This window comes from Zosterops lateralis (assembly GCF_965231275.1).
Source record: "Zosterops lateralis genome assembly, contig: SUPER_6_unloc_1, whole genome shotgun sequence".
Taxonomy (NCBI): domain Eukaryota; kingdom Metazoa; phylum Chordata; class Aves; order Passeriformes; family Zosteropidae; genus Zosterops; species Zosterops lateralis.
In genome coordinates, this window is record NW_028154616.1 from 293785 (window position 1) to 301681 (window position 7897).

General features: G+C 39.5%; 1 long non-coding RNA gene across 1 annotated transcript; it reads left to right on the forward strand.

The window, feature by feature from the left end:
• Positions 1–868: 868 nt before the first annotated feature.
• On the forward strand, positions 869–1623 carry LOC310911246. The gene is made up of 2 exons (XR_014590469.1): positions 869–957; positions 1369–1623. It is a non-coding gene; the product is annotated as an uncharacterized lncRNA (long non-coding RNA).
• Positions 1624–7897: the final 6274 nt, after the last annotated feature.

A 7897-nucleotide genomic window follows, 5' to 3' on the forward strand; every position in this document is an offset into this window, starting at 1 on the left:
TAGGCAAGTCTGAAAGGAAGTCAAAAGAAGAAGGCAATTATTTTATCTTACCTTTCTGTCTCTGTAGGTTAGGCATGTGGCAATGTATCTACATCTTTTGAAAAATGGCTTAGATAAATACCATTACATGTAATGACAATCTTCTTATACACATAAATGTATCAATCAATAGTGCCGTTTTCCCATCCATTCAATTGCAGAACTCTTCCAAGTGGTCCTAGCATCATCCATCTATCTATGCTTTGACTTTGCCTGTTTGAAAAAGATGGATGTACATATTATGTATAAGGTGCATGTCTCCTCTCTTAGCACAGACCAGTGAATGTATTCTTTGTATTTAATAGCTTTGGAATTTGTTTGGTTTTTCTGTTGTTGTTGCTGTTGGGTTTCCTTCTTTGGTACAGTAATAACTGTTTTAAGACTACAATTAATCAGATAGGCATTTTTAAACTCTAAACTGAGAAAGATTTTACATAGCTTCAGATTTTGCACCCTAAGCAGCTAAGTTTTGGATATGCCAGGGGAAGGGCTTAGCATGCGGAAGGTAGAGACTGGAAAGAGAAGGGTGGGTTTGCCACTAAATGGATGGTACTGAAATGAATAAATAATATCCATTGTAAGGCCTCAATCAACTTGCTCAATGAGACTTTTGAAAGGGGTTCTTGTAACTCTGGGTAGGGCCCATGGGAGAAATACCAACCAGATATTCTCAAGAGGCCAAAACAACTTTACTGCAAACTTTAGAAAGCCAGGAAACTCTGGTAAAAGATTTAGTACAACATCCAATCATCATAAAACACTTCTCAGACCATTAACTTGGCCCATTTGACTTAACAAATAATTAACTCATTCTATGTTATATTACTCAAAGTGTTCCAAGAGGGAATTAGAAGAAAAACAAAGAGAGATAGAAAAGCCCTCGTATAGTGGTATTCAGATAGGAACTCCAAGATGAAGGTAGGGTCGAGACAACTGCTTTGCCTTGTGTTCAGTCTTAAATACCCCTTGGCCTTCCTAGGCCTTTCCCCCAGGTGGGACTTCTGGTCATCTGACCACTGTCCTGGGGTGACAGTGCTGAATGATGCTGAGTTATATTTATGGTGCTGAATTGAATTGCTGTTCATCTATTTAGCTCAGAAATAAATTCTGCACCTTTAAGACTGGTTCTGAGAACTAAGGGGCAGAGAAGCAGCTTGTCTTCTGCCTCTGCACAAGAGAAACTGCACTTGCTCCTCACAATTCCTTCTCACAGACTGTGTTTTCTGCAGCATGGAGCAGGAGAGACTTCTCCTTTGCTTTTAGCTAGGTTTGGTTTTTTTCTAGCTGAAGCAGAGAAGTTCCCCAGATTGTGGTTTTTCTTTCTCTCAGAACTGTTCAAACCTGTTCTGGACTGAAAACCCAGAAAAACAGCAAGAGTTCAGAGCTGTGGCCCACCAGGGCCCAGCGTGCTGCATTCCAGCACCAGAAGGACTGATAAGAGGCTGAGTGAGCTGAGCTACACCCCACAAAAAGGACTTTCTGAATTTGTCATCTCTTCAGAACAGTAAGAGGTTCCATTGTTTAATATTATTCATTTTTGTTCTTGCGAAAATATTGCTTGTTAAATAAACAGGTTTTTTTCCACTTTTCTCCAAGGAAATCTTTTCCTGAACCAGTAGAGGGAGGAACCCCTTTGGAAATTTTTTCCCAAATTTGCCCTAAACCAAGGGCAGCCACTCAGGAGCTGATTTAGGGCAGAGTGGAGCATTGCCTCCAGTGTGCCTGACTGGCACCACTGCCAGGCTGGGATAGAGGCTGCAGGGCTGGGGCCTGTGGAGCAGTTCATTGCCTCACTATGATAAGGCCTGGCCCGGCCCCTGCCCATCCACATGCATCCCAAAACGTCTTTCCAGTCAACCTTTCCAGTCTCTGTCAGTCTGTATCAGCATCATTCTTTTTCTCTTATATGGTTTCTTATTAAGGAACCGTAGCTTGTGAGGCAAACTAAACATAACTGTACTGGTTATTGGAAGACCCAGTAGAAGCAAAGAGCTTTGTTTAATAATCTTGTGCCATGGGATGTGTTGTGAGCAAAGTGAAGCATATTCCAACTCCAGGAAACTTAAATGGTTTTCAGGTAGTATAAATGCTGTCTCAGAGTTGGAGAAAGGTTTGTTTTGTTTTGATTTTTTTTTTCATGTAGAAATATAGCAATTTCTGAAGCACACTAGTCATGAGAACCTCTCACCTTTGCCATGTAGGACTGTGTATGGGGTTGCTGTTGCTTTCTTTTCTGCAACAGCCCTGCATCCTGCTCTACAAATGGGAATGAGTTAGGTTAGATTATTTCATTTGGGTTTATACATAAAGATAATTCCATATAAATGTGGTATAAAACAAAATCTACAAGAATACCTCTGCTTTAGATCTAGTAAAGGGAGGAAAAGAAGGCATTTCTTATGGAGTGAATCATCTCAATGCAGTGTGTAAAAGATAACAGAAGCATAACAGGAGTATCCAAACACAAAATATTATACTAAGCAAAACTTATTACTCATAACCAGGTTAAACAGGTTTAACTCACATGTCTTAGTAAAGCTGCTTTAATAAAAATTTATGATCAGCTCAAGTTGATTGCATAACGGCTGTCTTATTTTTCCCCTTTTATGCTTTTATTTCTCTCATTGTTGCACCTTGTTTTTGTATACTATATGCTTCAGGCTTATGAAAGAACTTTTCGTTTATTAGGATGTGATAAAACCTTAAAATTTGCTCTCATATTCAATAAGGACATATTCTGCTAAGACTATTTGAATAAAGGAAAAGGCATGTTCAGCAGAAGGGTTGCCTGAAGAGGAACCTGCAGCTAATATCCACCGAGTACCTCATTATATTTTGTTTATGATTAGGAGTTATGTTGTGGGATTTAGAACACTTGAGTACCTTCTCAAGTTACACCACACCTCCTTGATATCTTGAATTTGCATAGCATTCACCTCAGTATGAAGGTTTAATCATGGCCCCATAGGGATGCTGCCATACGCCAATGTCTCATTAATGGTTCACACAAACCACAAACACAGAGTTTTGAAATCTGGAAAAAGTCATCTTTTATTTAAATGTATGCTTTAGCAGTCTGTTGTGACAATGAAAATAATATATACTGTGTGTGTAGGGCATGTGGAATAAGGTTTCAAATCATGGTTCAGTCTTAAGGATTTGTCTGCCCGAGTATTGTCTGAGCTTATTTTACTTTTCTATTAAAAATTTGGTAGTTTTTTTTCAAACAACTTAGCATGTCAAAACAGTTTACTGATTTTTTTTTTTTTTTTTTTTTAAGATCAGTTAATATATTTACACAGGGGGCTTGGAGGATCATTCCAATGGGAACATATGTGAAATGCAATCCTGGGCATCTGGATATTGTTTCAAAATAGCTGGTCTAACTGTTGCTACAAAGTACCATGTAAGAAAACCCTGAAGGGATTGTCCTAAATATTCTGGCGTATCATTTCTTGCAAAGATGTTTTCTTGCTAATGCTTTGGTAGCCATATTTGCTCACATCAAAAGATACTTGAGAGATTTCCTGAGGAGGTGAAATAACATGGAGGAAAAGTAAATGCCAGGAAAAATGGACTCTTCTTGAAATCCTATACCTTAGAGTGCTGTATTCAGGTATTGAAACCTGAATTTTCACAGTCGGCTGGAGCTAACTAACCAGGCAGCTGAATAGATGGTTTGTCTTTGGCTTGTGTGCAGTTTAAGCATCCAGCCTGCATTGCTTGTTAATGCCAAGTGAAACAGGTTTTGCCTTTGGCTATGCTTTGCTATACTTGCACTCACCAGCATGCTGGGATCCAGTTTGCCACTGTAGCAATTACGCTGACCAGCATGGAGTTGGAGTACCTCAGATTCTGATGGCAGTAAGCAACAATGAAACATCATTTTATTGAAGTGTTACTTGTTTCCTAACTAGTACATAAAAATGCTCATAAAGTCACTATTAAGAACATGTTTGCCCTATGGGTTACTCTTACAAACATTTTCAGGATTTAAGCAGCACATAAAGAATGTAAGACATTATATATAAACTCTACACATTACTCTCATTCTGAGTAATCCGGGGAAGGAAATGCACAAAGTGTCCTTTGTGACTGCTGGTGAAGATACTGTATCCAGAGATTAGCAGTGCAGGGTCTGACATGGCAAGAGTTGCCTTCTATCCTAAACTGCAAGTGTGCATATTAAGCACTTTTCCATATTTTTCCACACCTGTATTGGAATAGCTTCACCTAAGGCAAATTGTTTCCACATACATCTATGTCAGGTTTCTGCTGATTCGGCCAGAGAAGTTTAATTAATAAATTTTACAATATGTAGGGGAAAGGTAATACCTATCACATCTGGAGCAAATTAATTTTTTAAGACACATGAGTGAGTCTGGAGTTACCTTAGTGTTTTCTTATTAAAAATGACCTGGCTGTTATGTTAAAAACATCAATTTTGTTGTAAATATTTTAATTAATTGTATTTATTAAGAGCTGAAATTTACTTCAACCTTTCTTATTCCTTTACTTTTAACAGCACTGTTCATAAATATGATTAAAATTCCACAAATTAGGTTTTTATTCCCCCCTCTCTGCTCCTATGAGGATAGATTTCCCTTCTTCCTTTTAAGAGAAGTTAGGACCAGATTTTTTTCCTCTTTCTGCTTACCAAGGGATTAATAATATAAAACTTGGCAGGGAAATTGCTGTCTGTGAACCAGAGTGAATGTTACTTGATGTAACCCAGACATAATAGTTTCTTCTGCAGGCTGAACTTCTTGAACCATAAGGAATGTAGGAATGGTTTAGTGGCCTGTGCAAATAAAGAGAAAGCAACTTTAACTTGTAGGTATAAAGGAGAGATTTTGCTCTGCTTTGGAAAGAACACTAAGGAAATAGGATTTAAAAATAGCTCCAGCCTGAGGAAAAGAAAAATTCACTTGAAAGACCATGAAGTTTCAGGGTGGAGTTTGTTTGGTTTGGTGGTTTTTTTTGCTGGTTTTATTTTCTGTGTTGTGTTGGTTTTGATTTTTTTTTATTATTTTTAATTTTTTTTTGGGGGGGGGGGGTTGTTTGGTTGGGATTTTTTTTGTGTGTTGTTGTTGTTGGGTTTTTGGGGGGGGGTTGGGGTTTTTTTTGTTTGGTTGGTTTAGGTTTGAATTTAGGGGGTTTTTTTATTATTTTTTGCCTTTTTCTTTTTTAACCTTCCAAACTTTCGTTTATTCTGGACTGGTATGATTGAAATTTTGATGGCTGCCTGGTCTTTTTAAATGAATGTGAAGTTGGCAGATTGGAACTGTGCCAGTATTAAAGCACAGCAGTAGCAGCCATGACCTAGAAGGAGCTGCTGCATCCCTTGTTTATAAATATTTTTGAGAGAGGGACTTTATATCGAAAGGTTCTCAGTGTGAAGTGAGGTCAGAGCATGAGTCTGATCTTTGTGTTTCTCTGAAAATACAGTCCTAAAGTGGAGCCATTACCTTCTTCCATACATATGCTTCCAAAAATAAACATGGTTTTGTAGCCTGCTGAGGTGTCTTTTTCTGCCTTGGCTAGCCCTGACACCTCAACAGTAAAGGGGGCGGCTCGGTAGCAGGGTGAACCTCACCGACCCTGTGAGTTCTTGTCTTGCTTGAAGGAGTGAAGCAACGACGGCAGGAAAAAAGAGGAGGCTGTTCTGGGTTAACTGCTGGCTTTATTCATCAGGGTATCTGCCCCAGCAGACACCCCTCAGCAGAAGCAGCGGGGGAAAAACGAGGGAAAAGAATCTCTCCGAACCCCCCCAATGCAGCATCTTTTATTGGGGGAAGGAACTCAGGGATGGGTTTAACTGGGGACAAATCAGGGGCCAAAGGGGCAAGGCTCTCTGGATAAATGACATACATACTAACAAATTAATAACTCAGGTGGGGAGACAGCTGAAGTCTTGTCCAATCACTTGGGGTTTTTCATGGAACTTTCCAGACTTTTGGGAGAGACCCCAAAGTGACAGACAAGGCCCAGGGGCTGGATAACTTATGATTGACATAAAACTGGGGTTGGGATGAAACCAATGAGGGTGGAACATGGGTGCATGGGGCAAACCATTATAACTTATAAAAATGAACTTAATACAAGGAACAAATACATACATAAAACTGATAAAACCAAACCCACACCACTACAGTAGCCACAAATGCTTCCTCAGATGGGGTATTAGAGGGCAAGAGGATTGTCTACTATAACATTGTTAATCTGAACTTTGGCCTTTTTTTCACTGTATATGCTGCATCCTCTTTCTGAGAATTTTTTTTTGTTCACACGTTTTCTTGCCTATATAGCAATGAAGAACATGATAATTTAAATTTGATATAAGCAGCTCAATCTTTGTTTTAGATGTCATTTATTTGTACAAGCCAATATCTGCAAAATATCTCTATCTGTCCTCATAGTAGGCTGAAACTGGGTCAGATTGGGTTTGTACTGGTTTTAAATTTTTTTGGTGCATTTGTGAATACAAGTATGTAAATCCATCTCTTTGCAGTAAAATACTTATCACAGAATAATAGAAGAATAGAATGACTTGAGCTGGAAGGGACAATAAAGATCATATAGTTCCAACCCACCTCCCCTAGGCAGGCGCATCCATCTTTCATCAGACCAGGGAGTTCAAAACCCCATCCAACCCGGCCTTTAACACTTCCTGGTATCCAACAACATCCCTGGGCAATTGGTTCCAGTGCCTCATTACTCTCACAGTAAAGAATATCAGATCTAAACCCTACTCCCTTTCAGTTTGAAGCCATCTCCATCTTTCTTGCAGGCTGCCTGCTGCAAGAGGTGGCCAAAAGTAGGTCACCCCAAAGCCTTTTCTTCTCCAGGCTGAGCAATCTCAATTGCCTCAGCCTTTCCTCACAGGAAAGATGCATCCATCCACACCTTGGTGGCCTCCTCTGAACCCATTCCAACAGGTCCATGTTCTTCTTGTGTTGGGGGCCCCAGAGCTGGATGCAGGTGAGGTGTCACCAGAGCAGAGGGCTAGAATCCCTTCCCTCAACCAGCTGCCTGTGCTGATTTGGATGCAGCCCAGGATGGGATTGGCTTTCTGGGCTCCAAGTGCACGTTTCTGGCTTGTGTCCAGCCTCTCATCCACCACCACCCCAAGTCTTTCTCTGCAGGGCTGCTCTCAATCAGTTCATCCCATAGCTTAGACTGATGCACAGGGCTGCACTGACCTAGGTGTAGTGCCTGACATTTGGCCTTATTAAACTCACCAAAATTCTCATGGAACCACTTCTCAAGGTTGTCCAGATCCTGCTGGATGGCTTTCTGTCCTTTGGATGTGTCAACCACACTGTGTTTGAGTGGTGGATATAAACCACTGTACCATGCACTTGTGATCTCACCTTCAAAGTTTGATGTTAAATGACTGCCTACACCTTCGAAAATACAACTCTGTGTAAAAACAGTATGATGTCTTTGATATACCTAAGGCCTTTGAGTAAAAGCTGCTGTGTTTTACTAATGCAAACCAACTCACTGAAATGCATTAACTTGCCCAGGTAAGGACAATCTCCTTCACTTATGTGCACAATACTTTTTTTTTTTCTTTTTTTTTCTTTTTTTTCTTTTTTTTTCTTTTTTTTTTTTTTTTTAAAAAAAAAAGCAACCCACAGTAGTAAACTCAAAAAAAAAGAAAAAAAATTTGGCACATTCCAGTTCTATCACTTAATAAAGCACAGATTTCCAAAGATGAAGAAAATGGATGAACAAGGATATTAGCTTTGGCTAACTTTGCTGTAATTTGGAAACAGATTTTGTATGTGTCTTGCTCACAAACACTCACCTAATCACAGAAACATATATGCACTTTGGCAGTGGGTATATAATT